The sequence below is a fragment of the Eschrichtius robustus genome, chromosome 10, assembly GCF_028021215.1.
Source record: "Eschrichtius robustus isolate mEscRob2 chromosome 10, mEscRob2.pri, whole genome shotgun sequence".
NCBI classification, from domain to species: domain Eukaryota; kingdom Metazoa; phylum Chordata; class Mammalia; order Artiodactyla; family Eschrichtiidae; genus Eschrichtius; species Eschrichtius robustus.
In genome coordinates, this window is record NC_090833.1 from 102,619,464 (window position 1) to 102,638,238 (window position 18,775).

General features: G+C 36.6%; 1 long non-coding RNA gene across 1 annotated transcript in view; it reads right to left on the reverse strand.

Annotated features, from left to right (window-relative positions):
- Positions 1–15,294, reverse strand: part of LOC137769797 (uncharacterized) — a 153,246-nt gene extending 137,952 nt beyond the window's left edge. The window contains exon 1 of the long non-coding RNA XR_011075090.1: positions 15,172–15,294. This is a non-coding gene — a long non-coding RNA (uncharacterized lncRNA). The remainder of the gene's footprint in view (positions 1–15,171) is intronic.
- Positions 15,295–18,775: the final 3,481 nt, after the last annotated feature.

The window sequence follows — 18,775 nt, forward strand, 5'->3', positions numbered from 1 at the left end:
TTTTAATAATATATTTTCTCTTTTAATAACTTTTTTATTTTATTTTATTTTATTTTTCTTTCTTTCATAGTTTTTTTCTCCCTTTTCTTCTGAGCTGTGTGGCTGACAGGGTCCTGGTGCTCTGGCTGGTGTTAGGCCTGAGCCTCTGAGGTGGGAGGGGTGAGTTCAGGACATTGATCCACCTGAGACCTCCTGGCCCCACATAATATAAAACAGCGAAAGCTCTCTCAGAGATCTACATCTCAACAAGAAGACCCAGCTCCACTCAACAACCAGCAAGCTACAGTGCTGGACACCCTATGACAAACAACTAGCAAGACAGGAACACAATCTCACCCATTAGCAGAGAGGCTGCCTAAAATCATAATAAGTTCACAGACACCCCAAAACACACCACCAGACGTGGTCCTGCTCACCAGAGAGACAACATCCAGCCTGATCCACCAGAACACAGGCACCAGTCCCATCCACCAGTATGCCTACACAAGCCATTGAACCAACCTTACCCACTGAGGTCAGACACCAAAAACAACAGGAACTACGAACTTGCAGCCTGTGAAAAGGAAACTCCAAGCACAGTAAGTTAAGCAAATTGAGAAGACAGAGAAATAAGCAACAGATGAAGGAGCAAGGTAAAAACCCACCAGATTAAACAAATGAAGAGGAACTAGGCAGTCTACCTGAATAAGAATTCAAGTAATGATAGTAAAGATGATTCAAAATCTTGGAAATAGAATGGAGAAAATACAAGAAACGTTTAACAAGGACCTATAAAAACTAAAAGCAAACAAACAATGATGAACAACACAATAAATGAAATTAAAAATTCTCTAGAAGCAATCAATAGTAGAATAACTGAGGCAGAAGAACAGATAATTGACCTGGAACATAAAATATTGGAAAAAACTACCACAGAGCAAAATAAAGAAAAAAGAATGAAAAGAATTGAGGACACACTCAGACCTCTGGGACAACATTAAACACACAAACATTTGAATTACACGGGTCCAACAAGAAGAGAAAAAGAGAGGGTCTGAGAAAATATTTGAAGAGATTATAGTTGAAAACTTCCCTAATATGGGAAAGGAAATAATCAATCAAGCACAGGAAGCACAGAGAATCCCGTACAGGAGAGAACCAAGGGGAAATACGCCAAGACACATATTAATTAAACTATTAAAAATTAAATACAAAGAAAAAATATTAAAAGCAGCAAGGGAAAAGCAACAAATAACATACAAGGGAATGCCCATAAGGTTAACAGCTGATCATTCAGGAGAAACTCTGCAAGCCAGAAGGGAGTGGCAGGACATATTTAAAGTGATGAAAGAGAAAAACCTACAAACAAGATGACTCTACCAAACAAGGATCTCATTCAGATTCAACAGAGAAATTAAAACCTTTACAGAAATAGCAAAAGCTAAGAGAATTCAGCACCACCAAACCAGCTTTACGACAAATGCTAAAGGAACTTCTCTAGGCAAGAAACACAAGAGAAGGAAGAGACCTACAATAACGGACCCAAAACAATTAAGAAAATGGGAATAGGAACATACATATCCATAATTACCTTAAATGTAAATGGACTAAATGCTCCAACCAAAAGATATAGACTGGCTGAATGGATACAAAAACAAGACCTGGATATATGCTGTCTACAAGACACCCACTTCAGACCTAGGGACACATATAGACTGAAAGTGAGGGGACGGAAAAAGATATTCCATGCAAATGGAAATCGAAAGAAAGCTGGAGTAGCAATTCTCATATCATACAAAGTCGACTTTAAAATAAAGATTATTACAAGAGACAAAGAAGGACACTACATAATGATCAGGGGATCAATTCGAGAAGAAGATATAACAATTGTAAATATTTATGCACCCAACATAGGAGCACCTCCATACATAAGGCAAATGCTAACAGCCATAAAAGGGGAAATCGACAGTAACAAAATCATAGTAGGGGAATTTAACCCCCCACTTTCACCAATGGACAGATCATCCAAAATAAAAATAAATAAGGAAACACAAGCTTTAAATGATACATTAAAGATAAATTTAATTGATATTTATAGGACATTCCATCCAAAAACAACAGAATACACTTTCTTTTCAAGTGCTCATGGAACATTCTCCAGGATAGATCATATCTTGGGTCACAAATCAAGTCTTGGTAAATTTAACAAAACTGAAATCATATCAAGTGTCTTTTCTGACCACAACGTTATGAGACTAGATATAAATTACAGGAAAAAAACTATAAAAAATACAAACACATGGAGGCTACACAATACACTACTAAATAACCAAGAGATCACTGAAGATATCATAGAGGAAATCAAAAACTACCTAGAAACAAATGACAATAAAAACACGGCGACCCAAAAACTATGGGATGCAGCAAAAGCAGTTCTAAGAGGGAAGTTTATAGCAATACAATCTTACCTCAAGACACAAGAAACATCTCATATAAACAGCCTAACCTTACACCTAAAGCAATTAGAGAAAGAAGAACAAAAGAAACCCCGAAGTTAGCAGAAGGAAAGTAATCATAAAGATCCGACCAGAAATAAACGAAAAAGAAATGAAGGAAATGATAACAAACATCAATAAAACTAAAAGCTGGTTCCTTGAGAAGATACACGAAATTGATCAAACACTACCCAGACTGACCAAGAAAAAAGGGGCAAAGACTCAAATCAATAGAATTAGAAATGAAAACAGAGAAGTCACAACTGACACTGCAGAAATACAAAGGACCATGAGAGATTACTTCAAACAACTATATGCCAATAAAAGGGACAACCTGGAAGAAATGGACAAATTCTTAGAAAAGCACAACCTTCCGAGACTGAACCAGGAAGAAATAGAAAATATAAACAGACCAATCACAAGCACTGTAAGTGAAACTGTGATATAAAATCTTCCAACAAACAAAAGCCCAAGACCAAATGGCTTCACTGGAGAATTCTATCAAACATTTAGCGAAGAGCTAACACCTATCCTTCTCAAACTCTTCCAAAATATAGCAGAAGAAGGAACACTCCCAAACTCATTCTTCGAGGCCAATATCACCCTGATACCAAAACCAGTCAAAGTTGTCACAAAAAAAGAAAACTACAGACCAATATTATTAACACAGATGCAAACACATCTGTGCAATAAACACAGATGCAAAAATCCTCAACAAAATACTAGCAAGCAGAATCTAACAGCACATGAAAAGGATCATACACCATAATCAAGTGGGGTTTATCCCAGGATTGCAAGGATTCTTCAGTACACGCAAATCAATCAATGTGATACACCATATTAACAAATTGAAAGAGAAAAACCATATGATCATCTCAATAGATGCAGAAAAAGCTATCGACAAAATTCAACACCCATTTATGATAAAAACTCTCCAGAAAGTAGGCACAGAGTGAACCTACCTCAACATAATAAAGGCCATATATGACAAACCCATAGCCAACATTATTCTCAATGGTGATCAAAGGAAACCATTTCCACTAAGATCAAGAGCAAGACAAGTCTGCCCACTCTCACCACTATTATTCAACATAGTTTTGGAAGTTTTAGCCACAGAAATCAGAAAAGAAAAAGAAATAAAAGGAACCCAAATTGGAAAAGAAGAAGTAAAGCTGTCACGGTTTGCAGGTGACATGATACTATACATAGAGAATCCTAAAGATGCTACCAGAAAACTACTAGAGCTAATCAATGAATTTGGTAAAGTAGCAAGATATAAAATTAATGCACAGATCTCTCATATTCCTATACACTACTGATGAAAAATCTGAAAGAGAAATTAAGGAAACTCCCATTTACCATTGCAACAAAAAGAATAAAATACCTAAGAATAAACCTAGCTAAGGAGACAAAAAACCTGTATGCAGAAAACAATAAGACACTGATGAAGGAAATTTAAGATGATACAAACAGATGGAGAGATATACCATGTTCTTGGATTGGAAGAATAAACATTGTGAAAATGACTATACCACCCAAAGCAATCTACAGATTCAATGCAATCCCTATCAAAATACCAATGACATTTTTCACAGAACTAGAACAAAAAATTTCACAATTTGTATAGAAACACAAAAGACCCCGAATAGCCAAAGCAATCTTGAGAAAGAAAAATGGAGCTGGAGGACTCATGCTCCCTGACTTCAGACTATACTACAAAGCTACAGTAATCAAGACAATATGGTACTGGCACAAAAACAGAAATATAGATCAATGGAGCAGGATAGAAAGCCCAGAGATAAACCCATGCACATATGGTAACCTTATCTTTGATAAAGGAGGCAAGAATATACAATGGAAAAAAGACAGCCTCTTCAATAAGTGGTGCTGGGAAAACTGGACAGCTACATGTAAAAGAATGAAATTAGAACACTCCCTAACACCATACACAAAAATATACTCCAAATGGTTTAAAGACCTAAATGTAAGGCCAGACACTAGAAAACTCTTAGAGGAAAACATAGGCAGAACACTCTATGACATAAATCACAGCAAGATCCTTTTTGACCCACCTCAAAAATTTTCTCTTCACTTAGAGAAATGGAAATAAAAACAAAAATTAACAAATGGGACCTAATGAAACTTAAAAGCTTTTGCACGGCAAAGGAAACCATAAAGAATACGAAAAGAAAACCCTCAGTATGAGAGAAAATATTTGCAAACGAAGCAACTGGCAAAGGATTAATCTCAAAATATACAGGCAGCTCATGCAGCTCAATATCAAAAAAACAAACAACCCAATCCAAAAATGGGCAGAACACCTAAATAGACATTTCTCCAAAGAAGATATACAGATTGCCAACAAACACATGAAAGGATGCTCAACATCACTAATCATTAGAGAAATGCAAATCAAAACTGCAATGAGGTATCACCTCACACCAGTCAGCATGGCCATCATCAAAAAATCTACAAACAATTTATGCTGGAGAGGGTGTGGAGAAAAGGGAACCTTCTTACACTGTTGCTGGGAATGTAAATTGATACAGCCACTATGGAGAACAGTATGGGGGTTCCTTAAAAAACGAAAAATAGAACTATCATACGACCCTGCAATCTCACTACTGAGCTTATACCTTGAGAAAATCATAAATCAGAAAGAGTCATGTACCACAATGTTCATTGCAGCACGATTTACAATAGCCAGGACATGGAAGCAACCTAAGTGTCCATCGACAGATGAATGGATAAAGAAGATGTGGCACATATATACAATCAGATATTACTCAGCCATAAAAAGAAACTAAATTGAGCTATTTGTAGTGAGGTGGATGGACCTAGAGTCTGTCATACAAAGTGAAGTAAGTCAGAAAGAGAAAAACATATATCGTATGCTAACACATATATATGGAATCTAAAAAAAAAAAAAAAGTTTCTGATGAACCTAGGGGCAGGACAGGAATAAAGACACAGATGTAGGGCTGGGACAAAGTGAGAGAGTGGCATGGACATATATACACTACCGAATGTAAAATAGATAGCTAATGAGAAGCAGCTGCGTAGCACAGGGAGCTCAGCTCGGTGCTTTGTGACCATCTAGAGGGATGGGATGGGAAGTTGGGAGGGAGACGCAAGAGGGAGGGGATATGGCGATATATGTATACATATAGCTGATTCACTTTGTTATACAGCAGAAATTAACACAACATTGTAAAGCAATTATACTCCAATAAAGATGTTTATAAAAAAAAAACTTTACGAGTGTCCTTATATACTGCAAACATAACATTTTGTACTCTGAAAGAAACGTTGAGACATATTTTAAAGAGCAAAAAACTCACCCGTATTGTCACCTGTAACTTTAATATAATCTTGCCACCCTAATGAAACTGTTAGCAAGTTTTAGATCCCTTCCCAGTCTCCATCCATATGCACTGATTTCACAACATTGTGATCATTTCTAAAACTAATTTCATGAAGAGCTTCTATCCCTACCAGCAACCCAAGCTTAACGCATCTAAAATAAATTTAATGTAACAAGACGACCCTGTGTGACATGTATTCTGAGATTGTTTGTTTGTTTTTTTCAGACCTTGAAACATACAAGAAAACAGTGGCCTGGACAGAACTGGCATCCCCAGCCTTGGAGAAATATAATGTTGAAGAATGTGATGATTGATGGCATTCGAGCTCAGAGCCTGCAGATGGGAGTGGCTTCTTCATGGAGAGAGAAATGTTAATTCTGGAGCTGGGAAGAAGGATGTAAGCAGCCAGCTTTAGGCAACTGTGAGGGAAAGAACTTCCTCTTCTCTCTAGTGGGGGAGTGGAGTGCTAATTGGGCCAGTCCCAACATTCTTGAACAGCTTGACAACTTCAAAATGCTGCTCCTGGCCACAATAAGGCAGGAAGAGTCCCTGGTGTGGACCCAGTCCTGGAGTTTCCCGGGGTGCCTCTGGACCTACCCTCCTAATTACGGAGAGTAGTTGTAATTATTCTCTGCATTTGTCTCCCCTTCTATGATCCCCTAACTTTTAGTAAAGATACTTAAAGTTTACAGCCTGATCTCAGGTATCTGAATTAGTTTCCCAGGGCTGCTGGAACAAACTACTGCAGACTTGGTAGCTTAAAACTACAAAAATTTATTTTTTTACTCTTCAGGGGGTCAGAAGTCTGAGATCAAGGTGTTGACAGGACTGTGCTTTTTACAAAGGCTCAGGGAGAATCCTCCCTCCCATCTTTCTGCTTGGCTCCAGGCATTACTTGGATTGTGGCTCTATCCCTCCACTCTCTGTTTCTATCTTCAATAATCTCTTCTGTGTCTGTATCTTCTCCTCTTCTACTTCTTATAAGAACACTTGTCATTGGATAATCTAGGATGAGCTCATCCTCAGATCTTTAACTTAATTACATTTTCAAAGACCTCTTTTCCAAATAAAGTCACATTCACATGTTCCATTGATTCTTTTTGGCGGGGGGTGGGGGATGACCATTCAACCTGCTACAGCTGTGGTGTAGAGAATTAAAGCCAGAGATTATACCACTTTGGGACAAAGACGAGTGAAGAGCAGTATCCTCACTCCCACAGCCAGAGTTATGGGACAGCAGCCCCAGCAGGGGACACCTGGGCACAGTGGAGGTCTCACAAGGGCAACATAGGTAAAAGGATCAGCAGAAACAGCACAGAACCATGAAAAAGAAACCAGTTCCCAGGACATGGGGGACTGGTGATTTCTCCAGAATTTCTGCCTATTAAGGCAGTGGGGCAGCAAGAAACCACCTTGGTATTCTAGTGCTGATTCTGGTTCCTTCCAAGCTGGTAAACCAGTAGGAAGGCTGGATCTCTACCAAGAGATCACAAAGGTATTCTGGCCTAGCCTCCTCCCATACTCCTTGCCTGACAAAATAATCAATATCTTGGGGCAAGGGGAGGCACACATGCCAAAATAAGAAGACATTTGCGAGGTAGCACCACTTCACATAAAAAGCAATATGTTGGGTTACTGTGTGCACTAAAAGTGGAATAATTAAGAGAAAAGTACCAATTATTCAAAATTAATTTTAAAAACATTCAAAGAGGTTGCAAAGAATAATTTTCAAAAAATTGAAACTATGGCTCTCACACAGATTACAATGAAGACATATCTTAACTCTGATTTTTTAGCTCAGTAAAACCAGCAGAGTAGTAAAGTTGGTTCAGATGAGAAGTTGAGAGATTGGCTATGTGTAGTTGTTGGAAGAAATATGACTGGAATATGACTGCTAAATCAGACACAAAACTGGCTAATGTCTTATAGAGCAAAAGGAAAAAAATAATAATAACCTCTCAGGTTATCTTTTTCGACCAGACAGAAATTAGCTTGTATTTATCAACTATCTTAGTTTAACCTGAAGCTTCACACAGCATGAGCCCTAGTCAGTTATAAATAGTAAGTCAAAAGTACATTCTCCTACAGAGTTAGATACTCCTCGAATGGGACGAGACTCTACTCCAGTATGACATTGAAAGGCCTTGCAATTAGCCCTTGCCTTAGTTCCAAGTTTCATTCAACTTTTCTGAAGAGAGATCAGAGAAGATGTTAGTCACATGAAATAGAAATAAGATATGAAAATTTAAAAACAGAAATATTTGGCATAAAATATGTAAATGTTGTTAAATAAACACAAAAGGCAATAGCAGGAAGAATTCAACTAAGAGAGGAATTTGTGATTTGGAAGACCAGATTGAGGAAATCTCTCAAAATAAAGAATGACTGATAGGAAATATAAGAGAAAAGCTAAGAGAAATGGGGATAGAATTTAAACTACTGACATTTAGATTAAAAAGAAATCCCAGAAAGGGTGATAAACATAAATAAAAAGAAGAAAATATTTGAATAGTGGAGATATATTTTCTGGATTGAAAAGGGATTAATCTATCAGATAGAAAAAAAGTCTGGTAAAGTGACAAAGAAAGGAGATAAAGAAAAACCACATCCAAACACACCACAGAGAAATTTAAGAATACATATTAAAAAGATAAGTCATAAAATCTTAAAGAGAAAGAGCAAGTAACATCCAAGAAATAGGAATCTGATCAATATCAGATTTTTAAAAATAACACTACATGCAAGATAATAATGGAGTAGTGATTTCAAAGTACTAAGCAAATAGACATAAAATTTAGAATGGTATATTGAGTCAAACTGTTTTTCAAATATGAGGACATAACAAAAAATATCCTAGGTATACAAAGTCTCAGATAAATTACCAAAGAAATACCCACACTGAAAACAGTTTAAAATAAAGTATCTAAATAAATGAGAAATAAATCCAGATCTTGGAAGAAATTCATGAGGTAAGGTGATCAAAACTTTCATAAGAAGAATACTGGAAAAATTGAAATAATGTATTAAAATATTATAAATTGGCCCAAATATATGAGTAATTAAAATATATTTTAGACAATTATTAGACAAAAACTGACATTTTGATTTTTTAAAATTCTGGTATATGGTGTCCTAAAAGAGAAAAACTAGATCTTACAGAAAAAGAAGCTGAAAATAAAAGGATGGAAAATAGTGTATCAGGAAAATTCTAGCCAAAGAAAGATGATATAGATATTTTAAAATGACTTAAGCTAGACTAACAGAAAAAAAAAATGTTATTAGGGATAAAGAGAGCCACTTCATAATGATAACAGTTTTGATTCACCAAAAATATATAGTAATTTTAAAAGAATATATTCATCTAATAAAATAACCTTAACATGCATAGAGGAAAAATGATAGAACAGCTGAGAAAATTTGATAAATCACCATTATAGTAGGAAATTTCAACACTCCTCTCTATGTTATTGATAGGTCAAGTAGAGAAAAACTATCAAGGATAAAGATAATATGAACAACAAAATTAGTCAACTTGACTTCAGGAACATATATAGATTTCAGTATCCAACAAGTATATAATATGCATTTTTCAAGCTTATGTGAAATATTTACAGAATTTAATCATGTACTAGTCACACAAGAAAACTGTCAACAAATTTCAAACTGTGTATCATATAGACCATGATTTCTGGCCATAGCTCTTTTAAGTTAAATATTTATAATAAAAAAATAAATATAAATTCCCACAATTTGAAAATCTAAAACTGCACTGTGCTTAGCTTGTGAGTTAAAGAAGAAATCATAAAATTTTAAAATTTTCAGAACTGAGTGATAATGAAAACATTTGATAATGAATAAAAGCAATGCTACAAGAGAAATTTATTGCTGTAAACACCTATATTGCAAAAAAAACGAAGCCTCAAATTACTGAGTTAATTTTCTTTCATCTTAGTGAACAAAAGAATAAACCAAAAGTAATATATAAAAGCAAAACAATAAAAATAGGAGAGGAAACTAACAAAATAGGAAACAAAGATATAATAGAGTTTATCAACAAATCAAAGCTGATTCTTTGAAAAAACAAAAACATAAAAAGTGAGAAACCTCTGAATACTAACAAAAAGAGAAGAAGGAACATAAATGAAAACTACTGTGAATGAAAAAAGGGGCAATCCAGAAAAAAAAACCTTCAGACAAAAAAAAAAAAAAATGTGATAATAAAATAATACTATCAGCAACTGTTTGTCAATAATTTTGAAAAGTTCCATAAACTGGATAAAGAAATTGAAGCTGTGCTTTAAAATCTTCCCACAAATAAAATACCAGATCTGGTTTTACAGGTGCTATTTTTCCAAACTTTTAAGTAATAGACTATCCCAATTTTACGCAACTACTTCTAGAAAATAGAAAAGGAGGGCACATTCTCCAGCTTATTGATGTGGCTCCAATAGTAAAACTGCAACCCTAATACTAAAACCACACAAAGTTGTTCCAGGAAAGGAAAAAAAAAAAATTATTTTGAATATACATGCAGATATTCTTTAAAATATTAGCAAATCTGACCTAAAAACATTAAAAACACACCTTGACCAAATTAGCTTTATCCCAGGTATGGAAGAATGATTCACTACTTTGAAAATCAAGAAATATAATTCACCATATTAAGAAATAAATAGGAAAAACCAGACAAATTTTTCAATAAATCTAGGGAAAATTTTTGATAAAATTCAACAACCATTCTTTTTTATTGAAGTATAGTTGATTTGCAGTATTATGTTAGTTTCAGGTATACAGCAGTGTGATTCAATAATTTTACAGATTATACTCCATTAAAAGTCATTACAAGATAATGGCTATACTTTCCTCTGCTATACAATATATCCTTGTTGCTCATCCATTTTATACGTAATAATTTGTATCTGTTAATCCCATATCCTTAATTTTCCCCTTCCCCCTTCCCCCTTCCCCCTTCCCTCTCCCCTTTGGTAACCACTAGTTTGTTTTCTGTATCTGTGAGTCTGTTTCTGAGTCTGAGTCAACACAAATACATTCATTTGTATTGTCTTTTAGATTCCGCATATACATATTTGTATTTGCCTTTGTCTGACTTTTTGCTAAGCATAATATTCTCTAGGTACATCCATGTTGGTGCAAATGGCAGAATTTTATTCTTTTCTATGCCTGAGTAATATACATATATATCACATCTTCTTTATCCATTCATCTGTTGATAGACACTTAGGTTGCTTCCATATCTTGGCTATTGTAAATAATGCTGCTATGAACATTGGCATGCACATATCTTTTCAAATTATTGTTTTCATTTTCTTCAGATTTATACCCAGGAGTGGAATTGCCAGATCATATGATAGTTCTATTTTTAGTTTTTTGAGAAACTTCCATACTGCTTTCCACAGTAGCTGCACCAATTTACATTCCCATCAACAGCGTACAATGGTTCCTTTTTTCCACATCCTTGCCAACATTTGTTATTTGTAGACTTTTTGATGATGGCCATTCTGACGGGTGTGAGGTGATACCTCATTGTAGTTTTGACTTGCATTTTTCTAATGATTGTTCCACAGGTATTGATAGATGTAGTTTTTGATGTGTTGGTAGTGGGAGATGAGTTCCATGTCCTCTTACTCCACCATCTTAATCTCAACAATCATTCTTAATTCTCACTAAGTTAGTAATAAACAGGAACTTCCTTATCTCATGAAGAATATCTATTTTAAAATCTAAGGAAAGTATGATCTTATGCCGTTCCTATAACTGTAGAATAATTACAATTACCACTTACATTCCAGACTTTAATGGAAATATTAAGCAGCAAAATAAACCAAGAAAAATAAATTAGACTCATAAGGACTTATAGATGATATGGTCTTTTTGATAGACAATCTAAAAGAATCTACAGATAAATTACCAGAATATGAGAATTTAGCAAAGTAGCTGGATATAAGATCTATCTTTACTGCATTAAGAAATATAAAAAGAAGACATTATTTACAGTAATATCAGAGAATATCTAAGAATGTATCTAACAAAAGACATGAAAGACTCTATGAGGAAAATTTTAAAACTTTATTAAGAGATATTTTTAAGGAATTAAATAAATTGTGAGATTGATAAATTTAAACATGTTAAAATAAAGAACTTTTATTCTTTATAATATTCTTTAAGTACAAATAAAATTAAAATTGACAGAATATATTTGTATTACATGGCTCCAACAAATAATTAACATATAAAATTTATAAAGACTTTCAAATCAATAGGAAATGTACAAACAACCTATTAGAAAAATAGACAAACACAAATAGACATTTCACAGAAGAAATATGTGACCAGGAAACATAAGAAGATACCTTTAATCATAGAAATGAAAACTAAGACTATGTTTTATAGTTATTTAACTGTCAAGAACATTTAAAAATCTGACAAAACCAAGAATAGGAGAAGACAGGCTGGGATTGATGCAATAAATTGATGCAATCATTTTGGATAAAAGTTTGGTGATATTTCCTAAATTTGACCATTTTTACATCATATGACCCAGCAATTTCTCTCTTAATGTATACTTAAAAGAAATTTTTGAGCATGTACAAAAGGAGATGTATACAAGAACATTCTAATGATCACAGTTCTTCATAGCAAAAAATCTTGAAACTACCCAAATGCTCATCAATGGGAGAATAAATGAACCAAGTGTGAAACGGTCACAAGATAGATAAGCAGTAGAAGTGAATAAACTTGCAATGATATGCATAAATCTTAGCATTTTTATATTAAGTGGAAAAGTAACCCCCCCCCCAAATTACATAGATCTTGATATTTTTGTAGAGTCTAAAATAACTAAAATCAAAATAGGCTTTTAAAGACTACATACAGGTGAAATAAAACGATTTAAAAAGCAAAGCAAGAAAATGATGGATACAGGATTCAGGATAAAGTTTGTCTCAGATGGGAGGAACCAGAGATGTGATGGGATGAAATGCAACCATGTGGTTAGATATAGGTTACTGTCTATGTCCTAGCTTTCATTTGCATTGATGGTTTTGTAAATGCTCATTACATTATTAAAAATACTAAATAAAGTTGTATGTTCCAGTGATGAGAGTGATGTACTAAGGACATGATTAATCCAATTCTGTGCGCCTAAGATCCATAGAGAGTTTAAAAATAGGAAAAAGGAAAAACAGAGCAATTTGGTGGAGATACTATCAGATGTGGAGTCACTTGTGGAGAGTCAGGGAAAAGTTGAGAAAGAAAAAGTAAAATGGAATAAAATAAATAAATGAAGAGGAAAGTAAAGAAATAAATAATAGCTGTGAAGGGGCTTTCCCCATCATATCTGAGTTACACTGATGTTAATAATAATCTGAGTTATCTGATGTTTTGTAAAAGGCGTTTGTTTGATCCACGATACCAGTGAGCCATTCTTGCCTTTCCTGATAAAGCCAGTTGACATGAAAACGCTCTGCTCTATTATAAAGAGATATTGCTAAGTTGAACTCTGTTTCTAGGGCAGCTTCTACTAGAAGGCAGTTGCTAAATGTTTCTAGAGGGAACCAGCTGTGGGAAAACTATTAATTAGTCCCAGTCATTATATGCAGATTAAATTGGTTAACTCACTATAGAAAGCAGATAAGAAGAGTTGGAATGATGTTCTCTTGATACGGTAAGAAAAGCATGCAAGGTTTTTATTGTTCCCAGTGGACTAGAAAGAGGTTTTTAGCTACGAGAAAGCTCAAAGTAGCTCCTGACTAGAGAAGTAAGACAGGATGTTTCTTGGATTGGGGAAGAAACAGTGACATTACCCTTGAAGAAAAAGGCAAATTATCAGTTGAGAGCTATGCTTAAAAGACTATGGTGGCTCAAACTCATAAAGGTGGGCTCCAGAAATTTGTAGAACATTGATAACCAAAATAAAATTTGAGGCAAGTTCCGAGACATAATACAGATTATTTTTAAAAGTTACAGTAAGGGTTAGTAGGAAATTACATTTAAATGTGCCACATAATTTTTTTCATTAAAAAAATTCTAAACCATCTCAAACTTTTCCACCATTAAAACTAAAAAGAGTGACCTTGAACCCCTAGGTGTCCAAGGACACAGCAGTGGCTCACCACAAGACAGTTTTTTATTTGAAGTTCCATTTTTAATCTTAAATATTCATATAAATTTTGCATTCTACTATGTATATATCCGGATTTGTTTCAATGGAAAAATTTTAATGCCTTACTATTTTTTTTCAAATTGCTGGAAAACTTTAATCTTATTTTTAAATTGATTTGGCTATTTAGGTTTATATTAATATCAAAGGCCAGAAGTGCCTAGATATTTTAGTATACAGGAAGTCCTATAGACAACTAAATGTTAGGGAGCCTTCCAAAAAAAAAAAAAGAAAAATGTTAAACAGGTATTAGGTGTGGGTACAAAGAGTTCCCCCATTGAAAGGGAGAATTTTTCTTTCCTATATCCATTTTCTAACATTTGTTATGGCACTAAATTATAGAGATGAATGAAAACCACAGCATTAACAATTCAAGAATGAAAAAACCCCTCCCAAAATATCAGAAAGTAACGAAAATTAATGGAAACCTTGAAAATAATGCTGACTCGCTCTTTAAATGATGGTACTAGATATTACATATAACATAATTTGCAAAGGGCGATGTCACTCTTTCATATCCTTACATCCACCCAGATTTTGCCCTACCGCTTTGCTGTTGAGCAGTGTATAGCAGTTGAATTTCATAGGTATCATTTATGAGTGGAGATCTCTCTAAAGATTATAAAGCTAAAAGAACTTGGTAGCACTATATAGCCCTTTTAGTGGTCATTTATATATTATAACCAAAAGGCTAAAATCAATTCAACTGAACAAATCTTCATTAAGTCACTACTATTAAGAACAAGATTGCTAGATGCAATATTCAAGGAACTCACAGCCTAATGAGAGTAGACAAAAAACACACATACATACATATACAAACAAATAGTAAATGTCTTACTATTAACCAAAAATTAACCATTCAGGTGTGCCAAGCTTATCCTAAGGTTTTTGCAGCTCCTGGCTCTTTAACACATACTCAATTTTGAGACGAATTGCTGTAATTATCCTTTTGGGGTTCAAGTTTTGCCCAAGTTTGATTTTTGTTTAGTAAAAATATGTATTTCTGGTATATACTTGGAAATTCAAAAACATAATTCCAAGCAGGTTGAAGAGAAATGAAACTATGGCCCAAACTGAGAAATTAGCTCCCCTGTTTACTTTGTGTGCCCACTCATTTCCTCATTTGTAAAATGGGGACATTCATACCTACCTGTGGCGGAGATGTTCCCCTTCTTTCTGAGAACATAGTTAGACTCTCCCAGCTCGCCTGGCAGGTAGGTGTGGCCACATGACTCAGTTCCTTCCAAAGAAACAGGAATGTGGGAAGTGATGCCTGTGTCTGGCAAAAAAAAAAAAAGCAAAACATCCTGTCACGGGCAGTGACCCCTCTTTCTCTCCCTTCCCTTTTCTACAGTCTCTTTCCACAGCCAGGGCCACCTGGGAAGCCTGGTGCGAAGACTCAAAATCCTCATCAGCCCAAGTCCCTGTGGGCAGAGAGAGTAACCTCCCGATCCTGGGCTCCACACAGTGGAGGGAAAATCCCTCCACACAGGGATTTTCCTTTGCAAGAAATGAAGTCATGGACATATCAGAGTTTATCTATTATAGAAGATTAAGCATTTCTTAAACTAATACGTACCTCTGAAAACGTGGTAAGGAGTGAGATAATTCACATAAGGTAATTAACACCTCAGGTATTATGGAATGTGCACTCCTGTCAATTTGAGGCTGTAGGACCCTGGAACTAGGCTATCACCTCTTATCAATCTATTTCTTAAATTACAGGGTAAAGTTAACCGCAAATAACAAAGTCATGGAATCAAGCTGTCACAAATTGGCCTCCACGTTCCTAAGGCACTTGAAGCGTGTGTATTGACAGGAAAATATCAGGAAGAACTCAAGAGAGGAGAGGTGGAGAATGTAACTGGAGTTGGAAAATAATGTTCAATGTATTTGCAAACCTAGCTGTGGCCCCAAAGAGTAGGAGAAATAGAAGGGGCTTTTGCTGAGATCCATTAGATGCCAGTTGGAGGAATGAGCAATTCACATTAGTTGTCTCATTTCTTCTTTGGAATAATCCTAAAGGTACATACTCTTTTCTCCATTTCCAATTAAGAACTGATGCTGTGAGAAGCAAGATCTCACAGTTTATAGGCAGCAGAGCTGTATTCAAACCTGAGTTGGTCTGGTTCTAACATCCTTGCTCTTTCTGATGTAAGCACTTTCTTTCTGATGTAACCTTTCAACACCTCCGATTCTATGCTGAGGACAGGCCAACCATTCCGCTTGGGGGACAGGGTGCCTGTGATGACACAATTCATTACTGACAGTGTTCAGTGCGATGCCAACACAGAGGCCATTGAAAATGGGCTCTCTGAAATGAAAGCTGGGCTCAAACAGCGCCCACTTGCAAAGGGGGCCTGGTTTAAATGGCCGACTGCTAGAGAAGAAAGGCATTAAAGGAAGCCCCTTTCTGCTGGGCTTGCAAAACTTCAGGTTCATGAATTCAAGAGCAGATTAAAGAGGAGAAAACAGGGTTTCGACTGCAGCCTCAGGAGCTTCCTGCATCTCTCAGGCCAGGAGGTTGCCTTTTCCAATGGTGCAATTAAACTGTGCTATCCAGCCTCACTCTCAGTTTTCAATTAATCTGCTGTAATGAATCCATCAACTAAAACGCATTTGCTAATTGAGGTGCATGCTGGCCAGGTCATCTCCCCTTCCCCATCCAACAGCAAACTCCCCCAGCTAAGCCAAGGTCAAATGGGGTGGTGGGGCCCACGGTTACCCCTGGCTAAGGGGAATGCCCAGTGGACAGGACAAGGAGATGCCTGGGAGAGAGTGCCTCAAAATACTAAGTCAGAGATGGAAATTGCTTCTTGGGGCACAACCTTTGATTTTTGCTTCTAAGTGAAAGCTCATGACATCTCCCAGCTGTATCATCTCCCTGGCCTGTGGCAGCTGTTATGTAACAGTAAGGGCATTCAACTTGTTGATAAAGAGCGCGGACTGTTGTTTCAAAGCAGATTGACTTTGTAAAGTTAGTACCTCTCTCTCAGTTTGCTCATCTAGACAATGAAAAGAATAGAACTGACCTCAGGGGTCAGAGTGAAGAATAAATGAAGGTGATGGGAACTCATCACACTGTCTTATTAGATACCAAGGGATAAGATCAGCCTGGGCCCGCAGGGAATGGTGCAAGAGGAGCACAGTGGCAAATGTATAATGTATGACGAATGGGGCAGGGTGTGAGCTGGGGAGGAAGGAGTCAACTGGCAGGAAATCACTGGAAAGTGAAGATCAAGGGGGTGCTTGACTGGAGAGTTGAGATCCTCCTTGAAGGAAATGCACAGGCAGGGTTGGAGAATGAGATGTAAGGAAGGTAGAACAGTGGGAGGACAGAAGCAACGTCAGAGTGTCCCCGTGTCCTTCTGTCCCAGCCTCTCGGCCATCTGCAGATTACAAATTCACAAAGTACAGTGACCACAGGTGCTGGATGTGAAGATGGGCTACAGAACTCTCCAAAGCCAATTTAGAGCCTCAAGAGCTTTTTCATTTCTTTTCTTTTCTCTCCTTTTTTCTTTTCTGACATAAAGTACTTGAGAGGATCAGCCCCCTGGCCAACCTTCCTTTGTCTCCATCTGTCTGGGGAAATGTCTTCAGCCAGCTTTAGTCAGTAGCTGGGAGCCTCAGCCTGGCAGCCAGCTCTGGAGATCTGCAGCCCAGACCATCCACTTACCACAGCACTACCCTTGGGGCTGTGATTTATAAAAGAAAGGGAAAAAAGGACTTGAATACATTTCCCCAGGGGAGGACAGGGGCCTGGAACACCTGCCAAAGTAGAGAGGGAACATCAGGTCCCTGAGCTCAGACTCATTTCCCTCAGTCAGAAACGTGGGCCATGGAAGGGGAGGTCCTGGGAATTTGATTTGACTTCAGTTCTAAGAAGGGTGAGGCTACAGGACAACAGAGGAATCCGGTCCAGGGGCTGGGAGTCAAGGAGGATGTCCCGTGTAGGATGCCGCCTTGGAGAATGCAGTGGGTCTGGCCAGAAAATTGCACAGTGACTATGGGATGCTGTTGCCTTTGCTGACAGAGACAATATGCCTGATGCTGGGATAAGGGACAGCGTCCAGCATATTCCAGCTGTACTCGCTGCCACTGGAAGAGGATGTAAGTCACATAGGCTATCTTACTGACATCAGATTGCCCTCTGCAGACATCTAACTCAGACTTAGGTATCTGTCTCTGGATTTACCATGCTTGAAATGGGGAATCAATTTCTTTAAAAATCATCTTCCCCAAGAAACATAGCTCAGGAACCATGAGCATCAGAGGAAGAAATGTCACAGTGGGAGAGGGGAGGGAGCTGACTCTCCCTCATGATGGCCCCATGTGTCAAACCTATGGGTAGGTGTCAAAGAATATTGGCCGCTCTTCATACATTCATTCAATAAATATGTATTGAGTGCCTCCTTCATGACATATATACGCTATGAAAAATAGAGGCAAATTCCCTGCTTTCAGAGATCTGGGAAAGCAGATATTAAACCAGGAATTACAGAAGACTATGAGTAATGTGTTCAAGCACATCGATGACAGGCAAGGGTGGCATGTCACAAGAGGTAGAACTGGGGAGCAATCCTACAAATTATTTAGTTCAAACTCAGGGGTTTCTAATAAGGAAAGAAAATCCTCAAAAGGGGAACTTAGTATAATTTAATGCTGATGGGAAATAATGAAGGTGCCTCCAGATATTATCATCTGGCTGATCCTGATCCTTGAGAATTAGAGGAGATGAAAACTTTTGAGTCTGA